The following is a 19,705-nucleotide window of genomic DNA, read 5'->3' on the forward strand; positions in this document are numbered from 1 at the left end:
CTGATAGCCCCTGAGATGAAAGAAGCCTTACTATAAGACTGACCAGATCTCCAAGCAGTCAGTGAACAGGAAGAAATGGGTTATTGGAGCCATGTTTCTCTGACACGGTACTGAGTTGTAATATAGGAGCTTTTTCTGTGACTGAAAGTACAGGAAAAAAAAAATCATCCATCCTAGAAACATTGAGGTCTACTGAAGCATATACCAGAAGCAGCCAGAAAAATCGTAGGTCTCTCACTTCAAAGGTGTTAGAAAACTTTCAAGTGCAAATGCCAAAAAGCTAGGACCCTAAGTTGAAAGAGAACACTGTTTTTATTTTTATTTTCAAAGGAGAATATTTTTTCTGGAGTTAATATGAGAGCATTATTTCTAGTGGGGGTAGTTTCCACTTAAGGGTATCTGAAACCAAAACAAAATATATAAAGATGATTGTGACACTTGAAGGCCCTCTCATTCTCCTGGGTCTGTCAGTCATCATATTCCATGCCCATTCTCTCCCAGCTGTATAAATTGGCCCCAGGGTGCAGTATTTGACACAGAAAGCTTTAGTCCCAGAGCATTTCTCTCAACCCAATTTTCCTTAAAATTGATCTAGCTATTAAGTGGAAGACAGAAAATATAACCTTAGTGAGGGAGATACATTCACAAGGACATCTGCTACTCAAAGCAACTGCATTTCCACAGGCACAAAGCACTGGAATGCCCATGTCCATGAAAGAATACCCAAGCATCAAACTGTGGACGCTATTAGCAGATGAGTTCATGGAATTTGCTATAGATTCCTGCACTTGAACAAATTTGGAGCTATTTCCTAGGATCCCCACTCATACAATTTTAAAGTTTTCACTGTTATGAAAACAAAAGGAATAATGTTGTGGATCAGTGGCTACACCAGTAAATCATTTATTTAAAATGGCTTACTACAAGAATCTCTTAGAAACCTATAAAATATAAATAGTGGAAAGAGGTTTACACCTTTTGGAAATCTGGGTATGGACTTGATTCTCTGCTAATGGATGTACTTTGTACAACTTTAGGGTTTTAGCAACCCTGCCTCCCTTTAGGTGTTTGCACTTGCTCTGGAGGAATTGTTCTGTACTGTGATTGGCATCCTGGGTAGTTGGGAAATCTTCAGGAATACACTGAAATAGAACCTCCACAAAATTACACTGTTCACCAAATGTATAAATTAATTACTTTAAGAATGGTTCTTTACAGATTTGCTATAGTCTAACAGAGTCTAGTGAAGACAACAGTGTTAAGATTTTCACTCTTCCTGTGTTCCCTATAAGGACTGTGGAGATAAATTTTAAGGTCTTAATTTTTTAAAATATACCTATAATATTTCACTGAAGCATTAGTGTTTTTTTCCCAACATTTTATGTTTAAGGCTTTGGGAGAAAATATATTCTCCATGTTATTATCTACAGGACAATGTCTGGTGTTTCTTTTAACTATCTCTGCAGTGAGAGGAACAGTGTAGTTCAGATCTGAGTGAAATATCAGAGAGAGTCTTTCATTCACTCATTCTATAAGTATTTATGGCATGTCTAATACAAGATTCATCCAATAGACAAAATTTCTTCTCTCACAGGGCTTCCATTTTACACAAAGAAGTAACGAGGTAATTAAACTAATAAATATGTAATACAACTCTTGTGGAGGAAACCGTATCATTTCCCCTGTTTGTGTTAGGTTCTTTAGCCTGAGCCTGTAAATAAGAATAGCCAAAGACAGATTCACAAAAGAAAACAAATAAAAATGTATTAACCTGAGCATCACACTCACAGATGGGAGTGCTCAGAGATGACTCCGAGAGGTCATCAGAACTTTTATGCATATGTTGCTATACACTAAACAAAGGAAAAAGAGATTTGGGGATTCTAGGCTGGTAGTCAAGTTGTAGGACAGTTACCAGGAAAAGTATGGTAATTATTTTTTTTAATAAAGTTTGTTATTCAAATTTAAGTTTTTTTCCACTGATAAGTCTTCCTTTTCCTGGTATAAGGGAGGAAGGGAGACATCTCTACAAGTAGGATTTTTTTTTTTTTGTAAATATAAACTTCCTTTATAAGGAGAAAACCCTGTTCCAGGCTGAAAACCTTTCTCAGGCTGCTGTTTCTCAGTGACTTGTATTTCAAAATAATCTATATACTCAAAAGGCATATTCTGGGGTGGCCTAATCTGCTACCTTTCACACCACAGGATGACTTAAAGAAAAATAAAAGTAAGGCATAGAAAGTGATAGTGTGGAAGGTAGGTAATAGGGTTATATTCCTATACTTCATCAAACCAAAGAAATCAACAATGAGAAACATGCAACTCTGTTTATCTACCAATTAGAAGGAAAGAAGAGCTTACAATTATAATTGTAACATGCAGTAAATTGTAAGCTGCATACAAATTCTCAGAGATACTAAAATGAAAAAAAATTAAAGTCATCTTAAAATCTTAAATAAACAGAAATAGCACAGATTGGGTTGTCAGGAAGACTTTACTGATAAAGTGGTTTTTAAGCACAGACCAAGGGAATGCAGTGTGGAAGATATAAGACTCTTTTAGGAAGAGCCTTTTGAATGCAGGTACCAAGAGGTGCAAAGTCCTGAAGTGAAAGCATAATCTGAATGCTCATGTTGGAAGAATGGCAAGCAAGCTGGGGTGACCAGAAGGGAGTAGACCAGGGTAAGACCCTGTAGGTTCTTCAGGCCATGGTAAAAAATTTACATTCCACTCTGTGAGGGAAGGAAAGCTGGTAGAGGCTACGAGCAAAGTGGGATGCAATCTGATTTAGAATGTCAAGGAGTCACTCTGGCTGTTCTCTACTCCATAGAGAATAGGGAGAGCAACAGGGTTGGAAGCTATTGAAATAATCCATGGTAGCTTTGACTAATGGGTTAGGTTCTAGCAGTGAAGTTGATAGAAAATGGTTACATTCCTATTGTATGTCAAAGTTACAATCCTTGAGGGCAAGAAGCTATATATAACCCAATATTAAAAGGTTGTCCTGTTCTCAAGTGTTGCTGATCATATTTGTTATGCAATTGACCTGGTACTCTTTAGGTAGAAAAAGATAAAGTTTATTTAAAGTTTTGATGAAATAGCAGAATTTAGAAGTAAGAAAATGTCAATGTTCAGGACCTCTGATGGAAGAACTCCAAGGGAGTATGAATTGGAAAGTGGAATTTCCTTGGAGAGTAAGAATAGCTTGAATGTTCGAGTAGTGAATGTACTGTAAAAAAAAAAAAAAAAGAAAGAAAAGAAAAATGGAACTAGTTAAAATTGGATGAGGAAAAGCTTTGAGTATCTGTGAATCTAGAACTTCATCCAGACAAGCCAATGATCTCAGTCCACACTCTGTTTTGTGAACTCTCTACTTGGTAAACCAATCAATTTATTTTTTGTACTTCCTATAAATATAATTGCGCTTAATAAATTCCATTTTTTCATTACTGAAATGTGAGGTATAATAGTAAATGAATGAAGCAGATTTTAGCTTTGAGGTCCACAAACCTAGGATTGAATGTTAAGGCTGCAACATACCTACTTGGACCTTGGAAGTTTACTTAACTTCTTGGAACTCTTAGCATGAGTCTCTGAAAAATGTTGCTAGTAATAATACCTTCCTCTTTAGATCTTTGAAAATTATGGGGAAACTCATAGTTTGGGCATTCAGCACAACAGGTAGCATGTGGTATGTTTTCAATAAATAGCTGTCATTAAAAGCATTCAAGCATGTGAGGGAGAACATGATACTCTGGAGAACAACACAGTGGCAGTCAGTAGTCATGCTCCCAGTCCAAAAATCAAGGAAGTCTATTGGTCTTCTAAAGACAGAAAAATCTAATTCAGAAGGGGGGAAAAAGGAAGAAGAAGAAGAAGAAGGAGGAGGAGGAGGAGGAGGAGGAGGAGGAGGAGGAGGAGGAGGAGGAGGAGGAGGAGGAGGAGGAGGAGGAGGAGGAGAAGAAGAAGAAGAGGAAGAAGAATTATTCAAATAATGACTCTTTTCCCACCTGGGTTTTCTTCCCCCACACAACTCTTTCCATGCACTTAACTTCAATGGCAATATTGGATCCCCTTAATCCAGTGTGTCCCCTGAGCTCATTAGAATCTCAGTGTTAGCCATGAGAATCTGCTGAGTTAATTAGGTGAGCAGGTGGAAGACCTAGAGGAATAATAAAACACTTGCTATTGTGGGACCCTTAGGGGACCTCTTCTGTGCTCACCTGGGTATCATCATTTGTGGTAATAGTGCACTTTGGATGGACATCTCAAAGAGGCCCTGCTGAATTGGACTGTGTTGAATTTGTTGAACTATATGCTTTGAATTCTATTCAGTGCCTCTCTTCTGACTTTGACTCTTGCTTTTTCCTTCTGTTGCCTGCCTAAAGCATCATCTAGTTCCTCTCATGCCTTTCTCTCCATCTGTTTGTCTCTCACTTTTCCACATATCGGTTGTCTCTACACATTCCTATGGCACCTTCTCTGGAGATCCTCCGAGCTCAACATAGTTGTTACTCAGTGGGCTTTGCAGAACCCTCATCAGTGTTTCTATCAAAGGACCAATTAACTCCCTGCTGCCCTTCACCAACCTGTAGTGTGGCACCATGCTGTTCCTGGTTAGTTTAAGGCAGCAGGGAACTAATTGTTCCCTTCCTCACTGTGGTGGTAAACTCCTTCTAAGATGTTCACAGGTTCACAGTCTGCTCTTAAAAGAACCTATTTTTACTAACTTCTTGGCTGATTACCACCCTGCCTGTAATCCATTCTTATGGCAAGAAAGGTGCTGTCAAGGCAGCTCCAGGCAAAGTGGGATAATACAGTGTTTTTTGACACCTTTCAGTATGAGCTCTGGCTTCCTTAAGTAATGGAGACAGCCTGCATCATTATTTTTAAGGAGAAAGATGTCATTCTGTGGCTGAGTTTGTGTTCACTAATGTGCAGATTTGGGAGGCCATCATTTTCTATTTTCCTCAGATGCATTGTCAAGAGATGGATACACCAGAGTGGGCCCTGCTTCACATTCAATGTTACAGGGCCTTGCAAAATGTAGGCATTCTACAAAAGCTACAATTTACAAACTGTGCTCATTCCCACCTGTGCATTTGTTAGGGTAGAGTTAGCACCTGCATGCATTGTGAATGAGCATTAGAAATATTCATGAAAAATGCTAAGAGCAAGCAACATACATTTTAATAAATTCTCTGCAATACCTGTGAAAAATTCATGTTCTTGATACAATGATGACAAATATATAAAGTAAAAATGTTATCTTGTTCCATAAAGTCCAATTATTGACTAATATTTGTTTGTCCTACCTATGCAATATGCATCCTATGATGCTGCCAGTCATAAGAAAGACACACTTCTACCTGTACCAAAGGTAGAAGTGTGTACAATACATAATAAACTACTACAACTCTAGTAGTTGAAATATAAAAGAAATTATGTAGAATTGACTCTACTTATCATGAGCATGATGATTCTTTTCATCAAAACAATGCACACACCACACACACACACACACACACACACTCAGAGGCATCACATTTTCCCTTTCCACTTGTACTTCCCATCATTCCTTCTCCTCTTGCTCCTTCATCTCCTTTCCTAATGGCTCTCTTTCCCCTGGTCCCTTACAATTTCTTTTATAATGTTATTTCAAATGGTGAAACCAAAATTTTCTTACTATCTTCTAATTAGTGCCTTCCTGCAATTCTCTCTCTCTCTCTCTCTCTCTCTCTCTCTCTCTCTCTCTCTCTCTCTCTCTCTCTCCCCCACCTCTCTCTCATTCAGCTCTATTTCCAAATTTCTCATTTTCTTCCTAAGATTAGACGTCCATTCATTCCAATTGTTGACCTGCTCTCAACCTCTCCTATATACAATTTAACCTTCATAGAGCTTCCAGACATTGTTTCTTTTTCCCCCTCCAACCCCAGTCTACCAATACTTTTCCTAAAACCCTAAGGAGTCAGACCTTGTTTCTAAGCCCAGAATTCAAGACCTTTGATGACTTCCCCCACCAGCTTTCCCAGCAGCATCACTGGTTGCCCTAACTCTCGACATATCTTTACTTTGGCCACATCTGGTTGCCCTGCAGCTCTCACGATGTGGATGTGCTTCTTTCCTGGGTGTAAACACTTTGGACAAGTTGTCTTCTGGGCACCCAGCCAAAGCACAGCCTTCATTTTCTTATGAGGGGGTCCAGCTGCTTGAGTACCTGGAAGTATTGCTGAAGATTATTAGATATCTTTAGGAGTATTCTACTTAGCATCATTTTCCTTCAGATATGAACATTTCTAGCAACCAGCTTTCTTTTTTGCTTTGATTACTTGATAGTATTAAGACATTCTATACAAGTCTTCTTTTTGTTATTAAATTACATACTGATGTTTATCATTGACCTTATTTATAAAATGTTTTTAATTTCTCTTTATCTGGTGTAACATAATAGACGTAATAGTTGCACAGAACTGCTTCATAACTAACAAGTTTCTTACTTTTTTATTGGTGTGTTCCTGTATCACTCTTTTCTTTTCATATAGTTGGGAAAATTTTCCTAGGTAGATTTTAAAAATCCCAAACTATAAATTTTACCTTTTATAGAGTTCTGCACCTAATAACTAACCAAATGTGTTTTGACATACTAAAATAAAATAATAAAATTTACTTTTTAATATTTTAATGTCTCCACTAACAGAAACACTTTTTTTTTGGTCTGTTCTATTCTGCTGATGTTGCTGTACTTTCCAATTGTTTTGGCTATTAATGTTATCTTTTTATCTTTAACATCATACACTGCTTCAGAGCTGAAACTTTGACTTTTATATCTGTGTCTTTGTAGTATAGGACACTTAAAAAGTTGCACTAAAAACATGGTAGGTCCTAAGTAATAATTTGCTGAAAAACCTTAAAAGAAACAAGACTCTCTTCTGTTCAGTAAACAATATATCACAGCACTTGGCAGTGTACCTCTGGAGCCAAGCTGTTTGAGTCTATGTTGGAACTTACTCCTTTAGTAGTGTGACTGAGCATGATACCAGACATTTCTTTGCCTTGCATCAAGCATTTCTAATGTGAAAATTATAGTAATGCCCACTTCACAAAAATGTGGTGAAAATGAAAGTAAGTTAACATATGAGACACATATTAGGGGACAAAAAACGTGGTGAGCAAATATTGCCGAAATTTGTTATTATAAGCATTATAGTTCATGGGGGTAGTTTTCAACTTGATTTTAATCTTTGATAGCTAGAATAATCAGACTTTGTTTGGACTTTTCCTGTAAATAAATGGTTAACAGAGAATTATATTTCTTCTCCAGTAAAATGGTATTAATAATTAATTCTCTTAATATATGAATTTTCAGGGATGCTATTATATAAAAAATGAATAGTACAGTCAAATATGATCTTCAGAGAAAATACAGAACATAAAATTACAAAGCAGAAGCATAACTAATTTTTAATAGTTACTGTAGTAATCTGAGCTGTTGACAAGAAGGATGTATAAAAAAACATTGGCTTTTTCAGGATGATGGCTTTGCGAAAAGGACCTTTTTAGGTTTATCCCTGGAAAATCAGAATTTAAACTTTTGCCCTGAGTAGCTGGATCATACATGATATATTTGACCTTAGCTCAGAATCCCTTCCTCCCCTCACAACCATCTTAAATGTCCAATTCACTCACAAGGCAAATTCTTATTCATATTTCAAAACTCAACTCAGGTGTCATTTTCTAATTCTTTGTTCCTCCACCACTACTTCCGTCCCCCCAAAATAAATCAGTTCCCAAAGCTACTACCACATCTAACTTATATCCCAACATTTTATTTACTGCCTGTGTTCTAATTTATTTGCTTACATGCTTGTCTCCTTTTGACTTAGTTACTTTATGGATAAGTTCTCTATCCCAAGTTTCCAGCCTCATTTCTAGTTTAACTGTCCAAAGTTTTGGTTCTTTACTACTTATTTGATTTTTCAAGTTATTTATAAAACCGTGGAAGAGTTGTTGAATGGAAAGTAAAATAAAGAGCACCAAGGTATAAATCTAGTATTGATAAGAAACTCTTAACAATAAATAAGAAAGGAAACTAAAGACCTATAAAAAAGCAAAGACCCTTAAAATAAGGGTTTTATCCTGAAGAGACGTGTAGAGATTTTTTACTCACATCTGTTACCTATGCATGGGGATAAAAGGACCTAAACCAGAAAAATCTTCAACCATGTTTGTTCATATAAACAAAAGCCTTAAAAACATAAATCATAGAGAGTCAGATACTCAGATAGAATTGGAAGAGTGTTTGTAGATAAGGGATGATTCAGAATGAACTGTAAGAGTCACATGGATTTGGCTTCTAATTCTAGTTGAACAACTTATCAGATGGTTTTAGGGAGCTAACTAATCTTTTCTTTTTTTCCTTGTATTCTCTTTATTTTATTAGTACACTATATTTATACATAATAGTGTGATTCCTTATGCCATGTTTATCCATACACATAACATAGTTTGATCAATTTCATTCTCCAGTTCCTCCCCCCGTCCTCCCCTCTTCTCTTCCTTGGTTTCCTTGTGCTACTCCACTGGTCTCCCTTCTATTACTATTTTAATTAGTGCATTATAAACATGGGACACATGTGGTATGTTTGCACAGGGATATGACATAATTTGGTGGGCTTCATTTCCCAGTACTTGTTCATGCCCTCATTTCCTCCCTCCCTCTTTATCACCTATCTCTACTTCATTGATATTTTTTCATCCCCCTCACTTCCCCTTTTTCTGACTTCAACATATAAAATAAAACATTCAACCCTTGACTTTCTGAGTCTTCCTTATTTCAGTTACCATGATGTACTCCAGTTCCATTCTTTTACCAGCAAATGACATAATTTCATTCTTCTTTATGGCTAAGTAGAACTAGACGGTCAATGTGTACCAAATTTTCTTTATCCTTTCATCTGTTGGTGAACACTAATCTTTTCTTAACATCAGTTTCCTTATGTAGAAAATAAGACCTATCTCTGAAAGCTGCTATGAAACTTAAATACCCCAATTAAATGTTTGACATAATTACCTGCTGAATATATGTTAATTGTTGTCATTAGAGCAGATAAGATCCAGGTTCATTAGTGCAAGCAGTGTAATAATATAATGATTATCTTAGCAGTTTCATTAAATAAAATTCTTGAAGACTAAGTCCATAGAATTTTGTCAAAAATTACTCAAATAGAGGTACTACTAGAAGTGTTATTACTTAATAGTAACATTTTTTTTAAGAACCACCAATTTTCTTACTGTACTCCAATTTATCATTGTATATAATTTATACTTTTAGGAAAGTTGTTTCTTGATTACCAAAAACAATTTTAGTACAGTGAATTAAGTGTAAAATAAAATAATAATGAACTACATTTCTAAGGAAATTAAATATAAAGAGTAGATGATATCTATTCTAGGTTTTCAGTCATTAAGTATTAAATAAGGTTCTAGGTTCATTTCTCATCAGTATTTCAAAAGATAAAGTCATACTTTACACATTGCTAGTGGATAAACATGATAAGCAAATTGATGTGTGGACACAGACACATATAACTGTTATGTACTGATGTATACATTGCTAAAAGTTTGAAGACCATCTCAATATAACTTCACTGAATGCTCCTCCTAAAATTGATGAAACTAGTGAATTATGACCATAGTTTTAGAACAATTAAACATAAGATCTATTTGCATTTCTTCCTCTACCTAAAAGCAAAAGAATTAAGTAAAGAATTAAGTAAAATGTAAAGAATTAAGAATTGTGCTTTGATGGGCTGGGGATGTGGCTCAAGTGGTAGCGTGCTCACCTGGCATGCGTGAGGCCCAGGTTCGATCCTCAGCACCACATACAAACAAAGATGTTGTGTCCGCCAATAACTAAAAAAAAATAAATAAATATTAAAAGTTCTCTCTCTCCTAAAAAAAAAAATTGCTTTAAAAAGTCTTAAGAGTTTCAGTATCAGGAGAAACAGAATTGGCATTTCAAAATTTAATAGCAAGTACATTTTTTAAAAAAAATGAATTTATTATTATACTATACTTTCACTAATAGTTTTACCATCCTTAAGTTCAAGGGAATGGCAATCTAACAAAAACAGAGCAAAACTCTCATATTTCTTTATTTTAAATATTCATTAGAACAGAAAGGTTGAACATCTCCAACCCTGATAATACTGTGGAAACTCAACTAACTGAAACAGTTCACATTCTGTCATGAGGATTATCTTCCATGTAATGTGAGAGTAAAATCTTACACAGTAATATATAATGTTTACATCACATTTTTTAATTGTATGTTTCTTTTAAAAATTTTTTTTTAGTTGTAGACAGATACAATAAGTTATGTTATTTATTTGTTTTTATGTGGTGCTTAGGATCAAACCTAGTGCCTCACACATGCAAGACAAATGTTCTACCAACTGAGCCACAACACCAACCCCTAACTTTTTTTTTCTTTTCTTTTTCATTTTTTTTTCCGTACTGAGGATTGAACCCAGGGCTTTGTGCATGCAAGGCAAGCACTCTACTGATTAAGCTATATCCTCAGCCAATTGTATGTTTCTTGATAGTGTCCCTCTGTGGTAGATTTTGCCTCCTTTTTCAAAAAATCAGGGTAAAGTAAATTTACTGATTTTCTAAAGTCACAAGTGAGGTGAGGCAGAGAGAAGATTCAATGGATAGTGTCAGAATGGCCACTGAAACATTTTATGCTTCTTAGCATTTAGTCAAAAGGCAAACTTTAAAAGATACAGAAGAATTATATTTGCACAGAACAAGATTAGAACATATTTGAGTTAGAAATTCCTTTAATAATGAACTTCTTTGTGGGAACAGTTGTTGTCTAGTCATTGCATTCTGTTCCTCCCCTCCCCTTTCTTTATCTCTAAAGGCTTCCAAACAAATGTCCCCTCACACCATTCACCTCTTCTATACCTTCTGTCTTAGTTTGACAACTAAATCAATTAATCATTACTTGGCATCAAAACTGAGGACCTTTTCACTTGGCAGAAGACAAAAAAGAAAATAATATTACATAGAAGAGAGGAAAAAACAGAAAACATGTTTTAGTAAATTAATACTTTATTTGCATTTACTCTTTCCTTACTTATAAATCAAATGTACTAAATTTCTAACTAAAATTTTTCATTGGCATATAAATGCCAAACTACCTTAAAATATAACGATGCATTAATGCCTTTTATTTCCATCTAATATAGTGCACATGTTGAAATGACACACATACGTTTAATGTTTTAAAAAAAGATACTAATATTCTTTTCCTTTTTCTACATAACTTTAATTAGTATATGAGAATCTGGATTTTGAAATAGAACTTTTTCCTATCTTTACCATTTTCTGTTTCTTAAGATTGTTGCTATCTTACTTCATAGGTCAAAGACAAGTTTCATTTTTTGAAAATAAAAAAATAAATTCTCCCATGAGAACTTATTAAGGAGATAGTTTCAACTTTCTTCAGTATCTGATGGTGGGGGCAGATCTTGAAAGCCCCCAGATGGTTAGAGGTACTGGATGTCTTTAAGCTGGAATCAATCTGCCAGAGATAGTCCATGCTGAAGCCTACCATGAAAGCGGAATGCCTCCATAATAAATGGGGTTATGGTTGTGAATCTATAGGGGATTTTAGTGAGCAACTTAGGCAGCTCACTGGACACAACATGAACTATACTCTCAAATGCAGCAAAAAGCAAATATGAATCTTAATAATGCCTTCATAATTCATGCTTATTCTGTATTTTTGTATTCTTTTTTAAATTTTTGTTTAGTTGTAGATAGATACAATATATTTGTTTTATTTATTTATTTTTATGAGGTGCTGAGGATGGACCCCATTGCCTCACGTGTGCTAGACAGGTGCTCATAATATTTACTTTTGAGGTAGCAATGATTTTAGAGATGAATACCAATCTGAATAGCTGCTTGCCTTATTCTGGCACTGTGCCAAATAAACCCTCACCAGATTGGAAGCCTTTCTGATTTTTACCCTTCAGGACTCCAGGGAAATCACACTTTACATCACTATCCATGGTCCTGAAGCAAAGCCAGTCAGTTTAAACTATGAAGTTTAGATTTCTGTAATTAGACCAAACGCCCCTTTCACAACTATCACAAGTTTGCAACTGCATATTCGGTAACAGGGTGTAAATTTTTCAAATTAGCTTAGAGGTGTCTAACAGAGAATGGCAAAGAAAGGTACATGAAGATGTAAAAGAAATAAATTTAGCAGGTTAATTTGACATGCACTTAGAACAGATGCTCAGTTGGATACACTATTCACTGTCAGTTTCTAAATTTATTTTTTTAGTTTCTAAATTTATAAAAGTATTTTTAAAGTAAAAAATAAAGAAGAAAGTACAAATACTATATAAATTCTTAAAACTTGAAGTACGTCAATTAGAAAATTGGAGAGTTTTATTTACTCATTGATGTGCAGATTTTACACTGTTTGTTAGCCTGAATTCAGAACAAGAAAGAGAAGAAACTTTGATATTTTATGGTTAAGCATTTAAATGGCTCTTGGATTATAGAATTTAATTCAAAGTATCCAAATGACCACAGTTACTATGCCAGGGGTAAGAATTCATTGATAGGCAGGAGGAATGTGTAAAATATCAATTTAAGCCAGGTCTGTCCTTAATGGGGAAAATAAAATCCTCTCCCAGGGTTCTGATAAAGAGAAAAATGCAAACTTCTACCTCCTGCCAGGTATTCCAATGATCATACCTGCTTTATCTTTAACTAGGCACTGAATATAATTGCATTCACCACTGTGTAGCTTTCCAAGGTATCTCTTTAAATTTTGTCCCTTATTACTCCTTGAATTCTACCTACTGTCCCTTCTCTTAGCATATCTAAGACTGAATGTGGGTGAATTCATAGGAAACATCTATCTAAAGATACAGCAAAAGTGGTGAAAGTCCTCAAGCATCAAGCCTCCTTTTCTTCATTTTTTTTTCTTTTTCTATTTTTTTTTATTTTTAAAGCTTTTTGGTACAGACTTCTCCTTTTCTTAATCTAGCTCTTTCTATTAGCTTCATAATTGAAGTGGATTTGAGCATGGATCTTCTATCACTACGGCTCATTGCCCATGTATCAACAATAATCCAGGCACTCTCTTACCACTGTGGAAAATTCTCAATCTTCCAGGAGTGCCATTATTGTCTGGAGAATTCTAAAAAGAACATGAACATTAAAAAAGCATTGACCACCACAGAATTATTGGGGAATGTTGACTTTATTCTAAACAGAACTATAGAGAACTGTGACTTGTTTGAAGATTTCAGGATACTGAAGTTATTATTTGCCATGAGTCTTAGAAAAATGTACATGTTTTATATGTTCAGGTTATAAAGGGTAATTTAGCTTTTTGCATGAAAATTTAATCTGGAATGTGTTTGTACTTTATCATTCCTTCTTTGAACTTTTAGCTTTATGTATTTCAGATGTAAATAGCAGATAAATGCATTTGAAACTAAATTTTCATAGCATTAGCTCATTAAATATTATTTGAGTCATATTATCTCTTTGATGACTTGTGACCAAATTTTTCCTAGTCTGGAATCTTTTTAAATAACTAAAATACTGCTCTGATTAATCATTATTGAAATTTGAGTTATTTTGACTTTTCCTTTTTCTACTCACTGTATCTAACCCACACACTAACTACTGCCATTTCTCTCCCTTTCCATCTTGTTCATTTCTGTCTCCATAAAGCAGGGGTTCACTGCCAGAGACCTGAATTACAGAAGTGGCCTCTAAGTCTCTCCTTTTTTTAATGTGGCCTTCAATCAACCCTGTTCCCCACAATTAAATGACATTTCTAAAACACTATTTTCATGATAATCACCATCTTTTAAAACCTTTCAGGAGATCCCTTCCTTTGGTAAAATGTTTTAATCTGACATTTAAGGCCCAAATTTATCTGACCACAACTGGCTTTCTAAGTCTTTTATCATATTAATTTTCCACCTGAGTCCTTCTTTCTGGATGAAGTCTTCTATACACTGTCTACTAAATATTCTATCCTTACCTCCTGCCTTTCTCAACTCTGATCATGGTATGCTGAGAGCCTGGATTGCATGGATCTATCTTTTCACTTATGAACATTAAGTATAAATCCATATTATTTTCCTTTGTCTTCCTTGAAGGCTGACCTACCAGAATCTCAAAATAATTCCATATCTCATATGTTTACCACTCATTTGTCAGTTATTTTCTTTGGATTATTATATAAGTATTCCCTCTCAGTACCATCCAAAGTAAAATTTCCTCAATTTGTTATTTCTCTTGCTTTTCCAAATTGCTGGGGGAGCATTAAGACAGAGCCCCAATAATCTGTATTCATTTTTTATGTTATAAAAATCAAAATCACGTGTCAGTTCTTAAAGATAGGTGTTTGGGGCTTACAGGTAATAAAAAAAACATGATATTGGTTCACATATTTGCCTTTTCCTTCTTATAAGTTAATATCATTTAGTAAATGTGACACTATATTTAAGCTTCCCATCAACAGATCTCCATAATCAATACTTTTTTATTTCCTTTAATCTATTTCTGCACTACTTTGGTTTGATCAGTTTATGTTCCTTCAGTAATTACTATAGCAGTATGTTCTATTCCACTCTAGTATGTAATCCACAATAACCAAACCTTCACTTACCTTTGGAAGCCAATAACTTAACCTGTAAGTGTAAAGATAAAATTTTTCTGTGCCAAAGAAAACACTGGGATCCTTGAAGATCACAAACACCTGGCTGGGAAAAGAAAAATCTGTTATTTTAAACTTACCTGCATTAATAGGAATAAAGATTAAATTTCCAATTTCAAAAATGGAGCTTATGACAGGACTATGTTGTGGTAAAGCCACTGTCAGTAACAATGGTTTCTCAAAAAGTTAAACATACAATTATATGTGACCTAATAATTTCACTGCTAGGTATATGTAACCAAATGAATTGAAAACAAATATTTAAACAAAACCTTGCATATGAATGTTCATAGAAGCATCATTCACAATATCCAAAACATGGAAACATCCTGAATATTTGTTCATGGATGAATAAATAAGCAAAGTATGGTATTTCCATATAACCTAAGGCTTTTTGGCCACACCAAAAAAAAAACAAAAAAAAAAAAAAAAACCTGACATACTGATTTATACATTAGACTAAGTGGAAAATGCCAATCACCAAAAGACCACATATTTTGTGAAAATATTCAATGAAATATTCAGAATAGGCATATCTATAGAGACAGAAATTAGATTAATGTCTATTTAATGTTGGATGCAGGAAATGAGGGACAGAGTGTAGAGCTAAAAGGTACAGTATTTTTCTTTGTGATGAATATATGTTCTAAATTTGTGTTGATGGTTACATATATCTATGCATATATTAAAAACCATTAAACTGTATACTTTCAATGAATGGATGGAATGGGATTTATTTTTTTGAATGCAAAACAAGCTAATTTAAATGGAACGTAGAACAAGTTCTGTTTAGATAATTGACCAGTTACATAGAGGCATGTATTCACACATGTTAGAGGAGTTAAACACCACCAACAATTTGTAATGTTGCCTATTGACACTCTGGCTCCCTCGGAAAGAAAGTGGAGAGCTATTTTCAATGAGAAGACTACATTAAGAGTTATAGTTTCTATGAAGTCCCCGTAGCACATAATACAACAAGAAAGCCAAGAGTCCTCAGAGAGCTACAGCCTAAGTCAGAGGAAATACTGGAAATCTGTAAGAAGGTCCAAGGCAGGTAAGAAAGGGCCATGTGTGCATATATATTCTTCAGGTTATACTGGAGAAAAATATTTAGATTCCTGCTTTTCTTAGAACACCAGCTAGATGTAGTCTGCACAGTATTTGAGTGTCAAACATGTGTCAAACATCATTTGGAAGTTGACTGAATGTTTAGAGTGATGGATGCATAAAACTTGGAAGACTGAAACGCCCTAAATAAAAGTTTATTAACTGTTTTAGACATGTAGAATTAATGTCCAACTAAATTATTGTATCAATAACATTTTTGTAACTCCTCTCCATGAAGTTTTGTTAGTTAGCTTTATATTTAGAATTTAGAACCTTTATTTCAGGGAATGACCTAAACACAGTATTACCCTCTCTTAGATTTTGCTTGTGAATTATCTCATTTTCACTAATATATAGGATAATTATTCTACAAGTATATATTGTTCAGGTAAAGGCCATAAAATGATATATCCAGAGCTTCAAATATTGCCTGATCCTTCTTCCCTTTGAATTCATTCCCAAACATAAAAAAATTAGAAAATTTAAATGTAAACACCACCTGTCATCAGTTGCAAATCATCCCCTCCCACTATCAGAGGCTTTCTCTTAAAAACAGATTCTAGTGTAGGGAAATGTTTAAAAAGCTCCAAGTTCTGATTAACTTTGTTAATTTTCCACTAAAGTTAATGACATTTTCTGGTGACTATTATAAAATACAGCTTACAAGTGATGTGTCTCATCATGTCACCCACCCAATTTGGAGTGAAAATGTTGGGACACCAGAGGAGAAGAATTTCTGAATAAAATTTCCATTTTATAGTTTAAAACTAAGTTTTATTAAGTGCAACAGAAATACATCATGTGGATTATATGCTAATTTTTTATTACTAGTATCACTGATAGCATCTATGTAGGTCTGAAACTCTTAAATGAAAAATAGAAGAAAATGTATACCTATGACAGTGGGCATCAAACAGTGACCTGTTCACAAATGCAGTTTGCAGAAGAAACTTTTATAGACCATATACAGATATATATGCATGCACAGCATAAATGTTCATGCTTCTTTCCCTGTCTTGTATCTAAGTTCCAGCACCCTCTTCACTCTTGAGAGAATTGATATAATATGGATGTACTAGTTAGTGTACAAGAAACTGCTATGCTAGAAAATGCATATTCCTCAATCATATCCTTCCTGATTCTTTTACATGCTTCACGATGGAAGATTTCATATATGTGTTTCTCTGTGTGTCACCATGTATATTTCTTGGCATATGACAATGCAAAATCTCCATTCTGACAAAGGAGTTTATATTTCTCTTGAGCAATTGTTTTTAAGTGCCCATATTCATATTTCTTCCATCTTCTGTCTCCTTCTCCACACATCATACACTGTTGAGTGGAGTCTTTGATTAGAGCACATGAACCAGAAGAAAAGAATAGGCTCTTGCTGAAAAGAAAATTCCATTGATAATTCTTGAGTTGTTTTCTCAGTTACCTCGAAATGGCTCAAACATCTCAATATTGAGAGGAATGTTGGAGTCCTTCTCCTGTAATTCCAAAGGGAAGGGTTAAGGAATACCAGGTATCTATAATCATTATAAGTAAAATTGCTAAAATTTGCCTAGACTGAAATGAATTTGGAAGTTATAAAATGTGTTCAAGACCCAGCATAATTATCCCCAGTTGGCTCACTGAGAAACATGCCAACAGTTGAGAGTTATTCACTCTCTTTTTTATATAGAACCTTTCCTCTTTTTATCCTTTTCTTATTGTTAAGTTTTGAAAATTTATTTGCTCCCTCTGAAAATTTTTATTAACATGTAATAATTGTATATATGGGGTACAATGTGATGATATATGAGTACATTGTATAATGATCAAATCATGATAATTAACATTTCTATCTCCTCAAACATTTACTATTTCTTTGTTTTGGGAGCTTCAAACTCTTCTACTTCCTTGTACAATATATAATAAGTTGGTATTAATTATGATCACCTGGCTGTGCTATAGGATATTAGAACTCCTGTGTACTTGTGTTTTGGTAATCTCTATCCAATGTTTCTCTATTCTTCCTACCCCCTATCTTTCCTAACCTCTAGTGACCACTATTCTCCTCTCTACTTCTACAAAATCAACAATGGTAACTTTCACTTATGAACAGGAATATTTAGTAATTTTCTTTTTATACCTGGCTTATTTCAAGTATATAACATCTTCTAGTTCTATCCACATTGTCATAAATGACAGGATTTTATTATTTTATGACTGAATGATATTCTATTCTATATTTATATTACCTTTTTTATATTCATCCATCAGTGAACACTCCAGTTTATTCTATATTTTAGCTACTATAATTAATGCCACATAAATAGTATCAGGAGTTTGATATAGTGATTGATTTTCCTTTGGATATATAAAAACTTCTGTAGAATTTTTATACAACAAAAATATATTTCTGTGGAAGAGATCAATGTAGCAAATCAATTCATGATGGCTACAAAAACAAAAACAAAATGTAGAAAGAATTTTAGCCAAGTAAGTGGATAATCTCTACAATGAAAATCACAAAACAGGGACAAAAGAAATTGAGAACACAAAACCATGGAGAGATCCCCATATTCATGTATTAGGAGATTAATATTGTTAAAATATCCATGCTATGAATAGCAATTTGAGATCAGGTTCAGTGGAATCCTCATCAAAATACCAGGGACATTCTTCACAGAACTAGGAAAAAAATTCTAAAATTCATGTGGAACCATAAAATGCCCCAAATAGTCAAACCATTCTTGAGCAAAAAAAAAAAAAAGTACCGGAAATGTCATAAAATTTTGCCTCAAACACACTACAAAGCTGTAGTAATAAAACAGTATGATCCTGGCATAAAATAGACATGTAGACTGTTACAGTTTGGGTATGAGATGTTCCAAATAAACTGAAGTGCTGTACAATAAAGGAAAATTTAGAGGTTTAATTATTAGATTATGAGAGCTAAAACTTAATCAATGGATGTATTTGTACATACCACATATACACACATGCATCTGCTATAGGTGAGATTTTGACTGAGAGTGAATAATAATACAGAAACAAATCTTGATTAGTTAGAAGTGACATCATATGGATTAGACCATTTGAAGGATTAGCAAATTGAATGGATTACTGGATGGTAACCATAGTCAGGTGTGACATCATATGCACACATGGAGGAAAATGAAACTAGACCACTCTCTTTCACCATATACCAAAATCAACTCAAAATGGATCAAAGACTTCAATGTAAGACTTAAAATTATAGAACCACTGCTGATATTTTGGGGGAGAAAATAATGGTCGCAAATTCTTCATAATTTTAAGAGAAAGAATTTTTTTCTTTGCATTTTATTTCACCAAAAACCTCTGCCCCACAAACTCCCAAAAAGTGAATTACTTCTTCATTCTCATTCATTGAAAAGATGGGGCAAGTATACTGTTCAATTGTGTTTTACAAAAGAACAAAATTATTCTTGTAGTGGTGAGCAACATAGAACACTGTGTATCACTTTGTCCCACAAAGAGGAGTGTCCAGGGGTGTGACTGCTACCAGACTGGTTATGCAAATTAACTTTTTATCATAAATCCATAAGATGCCTTTCTAGGGAGGTTATATATTTACTTAAAATGTATTTTATTCCATTTTAACATGTGGGAAGGTAGAATTAAACAGTCAATATTGGTACAGATCACACTTGGAATTCACAAAAATAATACCTCATGATATCATATTGTAAACATCTTTGTTAGAGATTCTCTTTGTTTTCTGCCACCCTCCTAATTTCCATTGAAAGTAATGCCTATAACTGTGAATTATTGAATTTCATACCTACATAGAGTCATCCACTTTGT

The sequence above is a fragment of the Marmota monax genome, unplaced genomic scaffold, assembly GCF_021218885.2.
Source record: "Marmota monax isolate L192 unplaced genomic scaffold, Marmota_monax_Labrador192_F-V1.1 WCK01_AAM20220418_F8-fsc00119, whole genome shotgun sequence".
Classification (NCBI taxonomy): domain Eukaryota; kingdom Metazoa; phylum Chordata; class Mammalia; order Rodentia; family Sciuridae; genus Marmota; species Marmota monax.